The sequence below is a fragment of the Aegilops tauschii genome, chromosome 2, assembly GCF_002575655.3.
Source record: "Aegilops tauschii subsp. strangulata cultivar AL8/78 chromosome 2, Aet v6.0, whole genome shotgun sequence".
Taxonomy (NCBI): domain Eukaryota; kingdom Viridiplantae; phylum Streptophyta; class Magnoliopsida; order Poales; family Poaceae; genus Aegilops; species Aegilops tauschii.
Window position 1 is genome coordinate 456,881,709 of NC_053036.3, and position 12,170 is coordinate 456,893,878.

At 47.7% G+C, this 12,170-nt stretch overlaps 1 long non-coding RNA gene across 2 annotated transcripts; it reads left to right on the forward strand.

Moving 5' to 3' along the window:
• The first annotated feature begins 6,934 nt into the window (after positions 1 to 6,934).
• Positions 6,935 to 9,866, forward strand: LOC109778734 (uncharacterized). Of its 2 annotated transcripts, XR_012203009.1 has the most exons (7): positions 6,935 to 7,210; positions 7,302 to 7,457; positions 7,569 to 7,661; positions 7,917 to 8,042; positions 8,164 to 8,540; positions 9,302 to 9,409; positions 9,496 to 9,866. It is a non-coding gene; the product is annotated as an uncharacterized lncRNA (long non-coding RNA). The 2 variants fall into 2 exon arrangements; XR_005768726.2 differs by lacking the exons at positions 9,302 to 9,409; positions 9,496 to 9,866 and having other exon boundaries at positions 8,164 to 8,728.
• Positions 9,867 to 12,170: the final 2,304 nt, after the last annotated feature.

Here is a 12,170-nt window from a genome sequence, read left to right on the forward strand (position 1 = left end):
GCTGCTGGAAACGGGGAAAGGAAGATACATATGTATTAATCACTTCCGCCTTACACTATCTTAAGATGCGCCAAACTCTGAATATATATGCTCACAAAAGAAAACCAAATGCCATGTAAGAATTGGCTGGATGTGAATGATGTTTCACATAACTGATGTTTTCCCGTTGCAACGCACGGGCATTTAACTGTATATTGTAAAAGAAACCATTATCTTCATTCTCTGTATCAACCAAGAGTGTTAACAAATACCAGTGTACTACTGAATAAATTAGTTGTTCTTGTGACATAGCAGGTTCATCGGTACTACTGAATTACCTTGTAATTGATTTTGATGGTGAGAATAGTTATACATCGATCGATCGATACATGTGTGATTGCGTTCGCCTCTTCCTCTGCTCACTGACAAAGGGTCCTCTTCGTGCCCTCCCTCGACAGCTCTTTCCAGCAGGCAGGTCACCACACACGACATCTCGCCAAGTCGCCAGATTAGAGGAGAGGAAGAATTGGTATGCTGTCTCGGTAAGTGCAGGATGTTTTTTTAGGGAGTAAGTGCAGCATGCTGGTGACGAGTTCGGCATTGATTTTGGCTTTTGTTGATTTTCTCTTTGTTGGGAGTAAATTTCTCACTGATTTTCTTATTGCAACTCATTTCCAGGAACTTGACCCTAAACCTGAACCTGAGCCTGAAGGATATATCTGAGAGGTATATGTACAGGTCTACGACCTCATCTGCAAGTTATATGTGAGGAGAGGTATATCTTTTTGTCCAGTCCATCATGCAAGCTTTTTCAATTTGTCGATTTTTTTCTCTGAATAGTGTTGATTGGCTGAAAGCATTGTTGTTCGGCACTCCTGCAGCTGTACATTTGGCATGGGTTTTCTCCTGCTGCATGATGTGCTGATGATTTTTTTTTAAGATTAGACAATATTTGGGAGAAGAGGGGGTTTGCTTAATTGGAACCGGAGTAAGAACGAGAAGGAGCTTAAGTAGGGCCATGGCAGGGCGACCTGGAAGGGTGGAATTTTACCTGTGATATGTGATAGGAGATGGTCACCGTAAAACAAGGCGCTAAAGACCTACCAAACTAAAACAATTTCTAGAAAGGTTACTATTCTTTTTTACTGTGTAGGTCTAATTTTAATTTGTCTATGTTGATAATTTCTGGCTTGTCACTGTTTGCATCTGAAATATATTGAATGAGGAGAAGTTATGCGTAATATACTATGTATATATAGTTATATACTATGGTTACCATTACAACTGTGAATGGTTGTCATGTACGTATACTATATTATTCAGCCAGCATGTGCATTTTGAGATCATTGCTTTCCTAGCGCGTCTTGTCAAATCTCGGTTGCTAATTTGAATATGCATACTGCTATGGTCGCAGCTATGGACTAGCTTCATGCGCAGTTTTCAAAAATGTATAGTTTACCGAAAAATGCTTTCGCCCCGCTTTATAAATAAAGCAAACCACCACAGCCAAACGGTACACATAAGTTCACCCACACACACAGTCGCACGGACAAAGAGTACGAATCGATTCTGCTGAGGGCATAGCTCAACAAGCCCAAAAGAAAAAAACAAAGAAACGACTGCGGGACAACCGCAACCGCAACATCAAAGGGGAGCTAATCTGGCTCGGGCGGTGGCGGAGGGAGCGGCGGCGCCAAGCGGAGGGCCATCGCGCGAAGGTCGGAGATGATGGTGGTGATGGCGTCTCGGTCCTGGTGACGGCTAAGCGGCCGCCAGAGCTGCAAATAACCACATAATTTGAACACAGCATCAGTAGCGCGTCGGAGAGGAGCCCGTTGAATGACAAGCTTATTACGCACAGTCCAGATCGTCCAGGCGAGAACCCCAATGAGCAGCCACCTAATGTGGCGGCCCGATATGGGGGTGGCCTGGATCTCGGCAAGGAGGTCAGGGAAGTTGGTGTTGCACCAAACCCCACCGATCACCTCCCGGAGGCAACCCCAGAGGAACTGGGCGGACACGCACGAGAAGAAGATGTGATTCAAAGTTTCTTCCGTCCCGCAAAGGGGGCATAGACCGTCACCCGGACCATGATGCTTAATCACCTCCACGCCAGAGGGAAGACGGCCACGGATCCATTGCCACATGAAAATCCTGATCTTGAGTGGCAGACGGATGGTCCAGATATACTCGAAGATAGCCGGGCTAGGAGATGGGGCAATGGCGCGGTATAAGGACTGCGTGGAGAAGCGGCCTGAAGGTTCTAGGCGCCAAGACAACCGGTCAAGAGGCTGAGAGAGGTCAGGCTCATGAAGAGCGACGGCATCAAGGAGATCGTGCCAAGCGGCGACTTCCGGGGGGCCAAAAGGCCGCCGGAACGCGAGACGCCCTAAGTCAATAAGGGTCGTCTCAACGGAAATCCTCGGGTCAACGGCGATGGAGAAGAGGTCAGGGAATCTCGCAGCGAAGGGGAGGTCCCCAGCCCAGCGGTCTAGCCAAAACAACGTGGATGACCCAGTTCCGATCGAGATGGATGTCCCAATACGGAGGACCGGTAGGAGCTGAATGACAGATTGCCAGAACTGGGACCCTCCGGTCCGGGCGCAGAAGGCGAGGGGTTGACCACGCAGGTATTTCTGGCGCACGATCTGCAACCACAGGTCGCCATCGCCATTCGCAATGCGCCAGAGCCAACGAGTGAGGAGTGCCAGGTTCATGCGCTTGGAGGACATGATACCAAGACCACCTTGATCCCGGGGCTTGCAGATTTCAGACCAGCGCACCATATGGTACTTTTGCTTGTCGCCCTCGCCCGCCCAATAGAACCGGGCCTGGACCGAACCAATCTCATGGTGGAGAGTCTCGGGGAAGCTATAGAAGCTCATGATGAATAGGAGGAGGCTGGAAAGGGACGAGTTGATGACGATCGTACGAGCCGCCTTAGAGAGCCAACGACCTTGCCACGGCTCGATGCGGTGTTGGAGCTTGAGCACCGAGGGCCGTAGGTCGGCCACGGTCAGGCGGGAGTCACTAATGGGGACCCCCAGGTAGGTAGTGGGGAATGTCCCCAACCGACAGTTAAGCCGGTTAGCGATGCTCTGGCTCTCATCGGGCGAATAGCCCATAATCATCACCTCGCTTTTATCAAAATTTATTCTGAGGCCTGAGAGGTGCTGAAAACACAGCAGGAGGAATTTGAGGTTCGAGATCTCAGGCGCCGAGCCTTGGACCATGATGATGGTGTCATCAGCGTATTGGAGAAGGGAGACGCCTCCCCCCTCCACCAAGTGCGGGGTAATGCCTAGTATGTGGCCGGCGGCCTTGGCCTTATCCAGGATCGAGGCCAAGGCATCAACCACCATATTGAACAGAAACGGGGGAAAGGGGTCACCCTGCCTAACCCCACAGGAAGTGGGGAAGTAGGGCCCGATTTCCCCGTTGATGTTCACCACGGTATGGCCGGAAGACACCATCTGCATGAACCGGGACACCCAGCGATCATCGAACCCTTTTCTAAGCAGCACTTCCCGAAGGAAGGGCCAACTAACCGTGTCATAAGCCTTATGGAAATCAATCTTCAGGAAAACCGCCTTGAGGTTTTTGGATCGCACCTCATGCAGGATTTCATGGAAGACTAAGACCCCATCCAAGATATATTGGCCCTGAATGAAGGCGGATTGATTCGGGTGGGTTATGCGGTCAGCTAAAGGGGCCACCCTATTGGCGTACCCCTTGGCAAGGATGCGGAAGATCACATTGATCACCGTGATAGGGCGGAACTGGCGGATGTCGGAGGCGCCCGGGACCTTGGGGATCAAAGTGATAATGCCATAGTTGAGGCGCTTGAGGTCGATGGAACTGACATAAAACTCCTCGAAGATGGCCATGATCTCCTGTTTGATGGCGGGCCAGAAGGTCTGAAAGAACTTAACCGGCAAGCCGTCAGGACCCGGGGCGGATGATGGGTTCATCCCTTTAATTGCCAGCCACACTTCCTTCTCAGAGAACAGGGCCGTGAGAGCCGCATTGTCCGCAGCCAAGACACACTGTGGTCCAACCCAGAAGTGTGGCGCAAGAGCTAAGCCCCCCTAGGGGGGCTGCAAACAAGCTCGATAGAAGCCGTCAACATGAGCACGGATGTCAGCGGGCCGCTGGAGGAGCGTCGCGCCATCCCACAGAAGGGGAATGGTATTACGTCGCCGCCGGCCATTGGCGATTGCCTGGAAGTAGGCGGTGTTGGCGTCACCCTGGAGAACCCACTTTTGGGTACCTCGAAGGCGCCAATACGCCTCCTCGTCGGTGTATATGACCATAAGCTGGTCTTCAAGGTCATAACGCTGCATCCACTCGTCAGGAGAGAGGCCCACCGAGTCGGCCCGAAGATCCAGGGCCTGAATGGAGTCAAGGAGGGCCTTTTTGCGGAGACGGAGGTCCCTTCCGAGATTCGCGCCCCAGACCTTCATGAACTGACGGGCGCGCTTGGCGCAGAAGTGCCAGTCATCCACCGCCGAGATGGATCGGTGAGATGCAAGGCGGGCTTCCAGCAGCGGCCGCGCACAGCCTCAACGAAACCGTTCTGGTTAAGCCAGAACATCTCGAAGCGAAATATGGGGGCAGAGGGAGGGTGTTTCATCCAGAGAGGATAGAAGAAGGGGAACGTGGTCCGAGCCAATACGAGTGATGGCGCGGAGGGAGGCAAGGGGGCACCTCAACTCCCACTCAGGAGAAACCAAGACCCGATCCAGCACAGAGAGCGTTGGGTCGGCCTGGCGATTGGTCCAGGTGAACCTAGCATCAATCCTATCTAATTCCCGCAACCCGAGGTCCGCAATACAATCGTTGAACAACTGCATGCGCAGGAAGTTAACTAAGTCGTTATTCTTGTCCTCCGCAGAGCGGAGAAGGTTGAAATCGCCACCGACGACGATCGGGAAGCGGGCCGCGGATACCTTCCTCGAGAGCTCGTCGAGGAAGGACACCGAGCGACTGTGGTCGGCGGGGCCATAGACTATAATGATCTCCCACTTAAAGTTCAGCGCGCGCTCGAAGACTTCCATGCTCACAAAGAACTCACCCCTGTCCATGCTCCCAACCTCAAAGGTGGCATCCTTGACACCTATTAGGATGCCACCAGAGTGCCCGGCGATCCCACTAGAAGGGAGCCAATGCCAGGCAAACAGGTGGGAGCTCAGGCGCTCAAGCTCGGCCAGGGTAAAGTCGGTTCGCATGGTCTCTTGGATTGCAACTATGTCAATGTGCTCGTCACGAATATATTCGATGAGTTGGCGGCGACGGCCATCCTGGACGAATGTATAGTTTATGTTTTCATGATTGTGTTCGCAGCTTAACTGCAACTCCAAAGACTCGTGGGAATGTACTAAAGTTTGGCCTCAAACACATCAGTATTACAAAATGTATCGGGAGTTTAGTTCACGGCCCTACGAGTTTAGCTTCAGTAGTTGTATGGAATCTTTGTGAAGATGAGAGAGTGGTACTGGGAAAATTGAAATGGTGCTAATGGAATATGTTGACAGGCCTACGAGAATGGAATTTGTCAACAAGGCTATGAGGATTGGACTGAGCTTATAGTGGAACCATGTAAGAAGGTAACGAACTTCTGCAATATTTTTATGCTAAATAAACAATGCCGATATTGTGTTTCTATATTATTCGTTCCCAAGTTTTACACCATCCATAAATCGGAGGCTTATTGCCAGTTTAATAAATGAGAAGGGTCAAATACCTAATAAACCTGGGCGGGAATCTATCTAGCACTACTTCCCAACATGACAAATTGATTAATAGATTGACTTCATTATTTTGTACCCTGAAGCAGCAAGGTTTGTCCCTACTTTAATTTTTTGTTGTGTCAAGAAACGAAAGAATTATCAATTGGTGGGAAAGACAAAAAAGGAAGAAAAGGCAAGGAAAAGAAAAGAAGGCAAACAAGGGAAGGACAATAAAAATAGAATCTACATAGGTCGATTGAGTTAATGTTAGCTGTAAAATAACTCTTCAGTGTTATGACGTCATCAGTTTACAAAGTGTGCGACTTGCCCTGCTATCTATCCTGCACATGTAAGCTGATGTATGCATTCTTGTAGGCTACCATGCTCATATCCCTTAGCACCATGTTTTTAGGGGTGTTTTTCCATCAATTGGATGAATTGGAATCTGTAGTTGTTGCGTGACGTCCATTATGTAGTTGGAGCTGATTTGAGTCTCCAAAATAGAGATTTGCCTGCTTATAACATGTCTATTAAAATTTACAGATTACACGCATCTCATTTGAGAAAGTCAAGCTCTACATCATCCAGCAGTCCGTCGTCATGCTATGCTATCATGACTAATCATTTCTGCTTTCCGGTTCTCTGACCCTACCATGGGTGCCAGTTTTTATCTGTCTCGATCATATTTCTAGCAAGGCTTATTTGAGGAACAAAAACATCTGTCAAGCCGTCCAATATCGCCCGCGGCAACAATTTTGAATAAAAGATACTCCCTCTGTAAATAAATATAAGACGTTTTAGATCACTAAAATTATATGTTCACATTTATACCAGTGTGAAAACTGAATAAGGATCAATTTTATTTTAGATACGTGCATTTGCACGTACACGATTACTAGTGATGACTGGTAGGCCAGTGCTGCTCCTGGTCCTACTCGTCGGCTGCACTGGGTGTGCGCCTCATGGGATAGGTTCATCGTGTGCGACCGTGCGTCGTGGGGTTAGTTGTGTGGGCTGCGCAGGGTGGGCGGGCGCATGTGTACCTGGCTGGTGCACCCATTTTCCTCCTGACGCAATGACGTGTGGCCCCGTGTTTCTCCTGGCCCCGCTCGTCGGTTGCGTTGGCTGCGCTGCCTGGGGACATAGGAGAGAGAAGAGGAGACAACGTGGGTGGGTAGGTTGCCCTTCCTTTCCGCGCCTTCTGCACTGCTGAGAACGTGCACGCAGAAAGGATGAACTGTTCCCGAGCCGTCCGCTCCTTTCCCGCAAAGGCCGCAAGAACCCCTTTCCCCCGCAGCCGCCGCAACCTTCTTACCGTCCTTCTCCACCCCGCGTCCCCGCTGCCTCCTCTCCCTCTTCCGCGGGACCAGATGAAGCGGACAAGAGCGGCGGCTCGCCCGACCACCGTTCTACCCCGGTGCTTGTCCGAGCCGAGCGGTCGATCCGCTAGCTCTCCCAGCCCCCGCGGCTTCGTCATCTGCTCCTCCATTGACGGCAGCTGGGTAAGACGAAGATGAGCGTCTGATCTATGCCCTCCCCAGGTTGCATCCATCGGCGAGGAGCGGCTGATCCATATGTGTGCCATTGTTGCAGGGATTGCAAATGTCAGCGAGAAAGGCCATCCATCGTCCGAGCACACCGACGTCTCCCTCTCCCTTCTTCTGGTGGCACCTACTTATGCGAGCTCCTTCTTCCAATCCCTTGCGTTGCCTGTCTTCCTGCTCCTTCAGCTCCTCCTTCTCACAGCATGTATTTTCTATTTGTTTTGCAATTATACTCCATGGTCCCATGGATCTGGAAGTAGACATTTTAGTGTTTTTCCTATTCCATAATCTGCTTTTTTTTTTGCTAAGAGTACAGTTTTCCTGCGTGGGGGATTTGGCTGGTTATATAGGATGGTAATTGCCTCAAATGATTCAGATTAAGAGTGACAAGATGTTTAAAGGTACAAAGGTCAGTATCCTGCTTATTAGCCGATCTTCAGTTATTCTATCACATAACATGTGCCTATTGGACATCTACTTGTTTTCTCTATATACTCCTATGTCTCTGTATGTAATTAGTTTATGAAGCTTGACAGATTATTTAGAAGAATAATTCTGCAAAACAATTGTTAGTCCTGACCACTTTTGTATTTTAAGCTGTACCGTTAGAATTTGGAACCGATGGAATACATGTCTTTATTGACTTGATTGATTTGTTTATCAGATAAATAGCGTGGAGAACAGATCAGTGATCCATGTGGCTCTAAGGGCTCCAAGAGTGGTCCCTGAAGCTTAGGTCGTTAAGGATAAAATCAAGCAGTTTTCAGAAACTTTTAGGAGTGGCTCATGGGTAAATTTTGAAACACAAATTTCTTAACTTGTCAAATGCAGAAACAATTAAGATATTTCTTAACTTGTCAAATGTAGCAGAAACAATTAAGATTTCATCACCGCTACTTCCTGAAATGCAGGTTGTCTGGTCTCAACTTGGTGGTAGCTTCCTTCAACCTCTGTTTCTGCATGCAGCTCTCCAGACTGGCAAACAAATATTTTATCCTCTCCTTTCTCTAGGTTTTCTAAACTGAGATTTTATATACTGCCAGATTTTGATCTGATATATCATGAAAATATTACTAATTTTCAGACCTGGAAGCAGCAGAGTCCGCCAAAGGCCGTCAACTGAGATTGTAAATGTGTAAATGGGCATGTTTCTGTGTTTCTTTTGCTGGCACCTGTTACATGTTGTGCTAGCACTTCCTATAGATGCTCAAAAATATTAAATGTGATCGAGTAGTGCCACCATTCATGCAACCGTATCCAGGAATTCTTTCATTGGGAGAAGAAGCAGGTGACTGGCCTTTACTGTGTTTTGTTATGGTCCTCTCCTATTTAGTGGTAGATATGATGTATAGGTTGAAGCATGTGATGTTTCTTTCAGTGCATATTTGTGCTTTACGACGTTTGATGCACACACATAGTTGAACCTCTTATTCCATGTAACACTTTCCAAAAGAAGAATTTATTAACCTTACTGTTTTTGCTCTTTTCAGATTTTAGCCTGGGTGTATAAACATACATGCCACCCGTTGTATTTAAATTTCAGTGCAAGATTAAACTAGGGGATTAATCATTTATGGAAGTGAAATGATTGAATAGCTAATTGTATAGATTTAGTATCGTATCATTTATTTGTGACTGCATGATCTTAATAGCGCATCTCTGAAAATATGTTAGGCTCTTGCTCTTGTAAGATTAGACTGATGTGGTATTGCTTTATAAATAAATGTCACGCTAGCTTACCGGTTTGATTTAGGTGTGTAGGCAGAGGCGAAAAAACAATCATAATCTCAGGTTTAGGCATGCACATGGCCACTGATCACAAAGTAGGTAGGCACAGGTGCAGTATTGCGATCTTTAGCAAGAAAAAGAGAAGTGCGGTTAATTGTTCAGATTTTAAGCTGCTCTTGAACCGTGCCCTAATAACTAGAACTGTTGTGATGTTGCTCTATTATAAGTGCCTTGCTCAAAATGCTTCGTTAGGTCGCGTGTATAACAAGGAGAAGGCTAGCTGAACCATGCTAGAAATAACATTAATGTGTTATGCTTCAGATAAGCCAAATATTTTGTGATAAGCTTCTATGGAAATTACCTGGGGTTGGGAAGAAAGCAAAGATGTAGCTATCATGTGTTGTGCATGCTGGAAATGCTTGTGTATAGGTATGCCGCGTCTGCTATCTGACACTCGGCCCCAGTTTTTACAACAATTGGAATTTGTGATCCTAATCCAATTCATTGTATTACAGGATCCTATGCGTATTAGCTTCTCCTTACCGGCATATGGTAATAGTTGTGATCCAAGAGAAGAATGACGGTCTTATAGCTCTGCCTTCGCCTGGCTCACAGTCCTTCGTGCTCTCCTCTTGGTATAACATTCAATGGTAGTGATAGCTTTGGGTGTGACTCTGCACCCTTTCAAGTAATCGTGTTCCCCCAATGAAATCTTTAATTTTACACTCAGTTTATGAGAAAACAACTGGACTAATGGTTAATGATCCAGTGTTGAGAAAAAAAATGTAATGTGCATTGAGTGGCTTTAGTTTTCTTTCCCATCATACAATGTACCTTTACGTTTTCCTAAATTTTAATTATTGGAAGGCCCCTTAGTATTGCCAAATTGTGAAGCATTTATTTTCTATTCTTTTGCTTTAGAGAAGTTTCTCCATGACGACGCTTTCCACCTGGAAAAAGCATAAAGCCTGTGGCCCATTTTTTGTTCTATAGGCATCCCTTTGTACACACATTCTGTAAATTAAACTAAGCAATGAAACTTCGACAACTGCGTTCGCTGTCATCGCTCTTTCAAACAATATATCATCTTCTGGTTCTTTAATCTCTAACATATGGAATTATTTTTCAATGTGCACATGGATGGGACTCTGCGCCATTTGGCGAGAAAGAAAAACCTATTCAAAACACTCATTGTATAGATTTTGAAAGAAAATTCTGTCTTAATTTTTTATGCCAAGGCATGTTTTTTCAAATTAGAATCTATACTATTAAGTTAAACAATGTATATTCATATCATTACACACAACATTCCATCGTGTTTCCTATTAGAGAGGATTAAACAATGATTTTATTTTCATCGCGGGCATGGTTTTAACATGCCTCTGCGCCATTTGGCGCAACGGGTCCACTAGTTCTATCTGCTTACAAGTGGCATGTAGGTTAGGTGAGCACCTCACATCTTACGTGTGCACTTCACATCTTTTGAAGTTCACAAAATGAGAGGCATGTGCTTCTTTTTCCAATTAAAATATTCATACTTACAAGTATATGAGGTTGAAAAAACTTCAGCAGTCAGTTCATAACTGTTAATACCCCTAATAAAAGTGGATAACTGTTAATATTATAAGAGAAAAATTCACTGTAGGTCCTTAAACTTGCGTCAGTGGTCACTTTAGTTCCTCAAGTTTAAAATACCCAAAATATGATCCCTAAACTTGTCCCAGGGGTTCACATACAGTTCAAAATACGGTTTGTTCTATGTATGTGCTGATTTGGCAAAGGTCAAGGTCAATCTTCCAGCGCCGTCCACCGGCAGCTCCCCTCCACTGGCGACCTCGGTCGTCGGTGGTGAGGGGGGTCGCCGGATCCACGTGTGTGGATCGTTTTTACTCCCTCGTGATCTAGGTTTTTAGGTTGTCCATTGTTTTGGCTTCGGCGATGACAATGACAACGCTGAATAAAGATTCTTCGGATCCTTTCTTGACGAGGCCATCGGTCCTATGGTTGGGGATGGATTTCGAAACCAGTCTATTCAAGAAAGGATGGCGTGACGGCATCATCGTGGTGGACCTGTGTCCTCAGGCTCCGTCGTTGCGACGGCGTTTGTTCCAGCGTCGACGCGAAGCTTCGGAGGAGTCCAGGAGCGGATGCAGATTGTGGTCTACATCGACGACATCTGAAAGACGGAACGTGTGCTGGGTTCGTGGTTCGTGGATGGCAGGTATGGTTTCCTCATTCGGTGTCTTAGTTGTGGTGGAGTGCCAGATCTGGAGTTCGATGGTGTGTCCGGGGTGTTGCCCCGGTCTGATTCGTTCAACAGCAATTGCTTCACTTTTGGTGAGCCTCCTTGGAGGTCCACAAAGCTGCATATTAGCGATGGAGCCGCGTCAAGTTCGGTTGAGGAGGTGATCCATCATTCTTTTCTTCGCTGGCTACTGTGGTGGTGCTGGAGGCAGACGACGAATGTTGGTGTCAAACTCAGAAATGTTGTGCTATCTTTTCAGCTTTGTCATGTCGGTCCTTACGTGACTTGTATTTCGATCTTTATGATATGAATGAGACACGTATTACCATGAAAAAAACTCGATCCACTTGGACGCTGACTGGCCACGTCGTCACAGCCGCTTGAATATGCAGTGAAGCAGTTTTTTTTTGCAAAATCGCCAGTGATAAGACAGTTGCGCCCCACCTGGTCAGACCGCACCTGGTCGAACCGCACCGCTCCCCCTCGCTCTCTCCCCCCTCGCTGTCCTCTGAGAGCATCTCCAACAGGCGCGTGATATTAGCGTCGCCCTGGAATATTTGCATTTTTTGCGCGCATGCAGCCGTTCCGGGCGCTCCAGCGGAGGCGCAAAAAACGCACGCGCGGCATAAGTGGTTCAGCGCGTGGAGCGAAACGGCATCGTGCGCCCGTTCCCGCGGGCTGCACACTCGAGCGCCCACGCCGCGACTTCCACCTACTGCCATATCCAGGCGCTGGCGCCGCCGCTCGTACCTCCCCATTTGCTCCGGCGACCCGACGACGCTTCCCCGGCCTATCCCCGCGCTTTCGCTGGTTCCTCCACCTCCCTCTAGTCGCCGCCGCCCCTCGAGCGCGCCATTCCTCCGACGAACAGCGCCCGGCCGCCAACTACCGCTCGGCACCCACAATGTGTTCGACAAAACGCTTGCAAGGTATGTATTGCTTCAA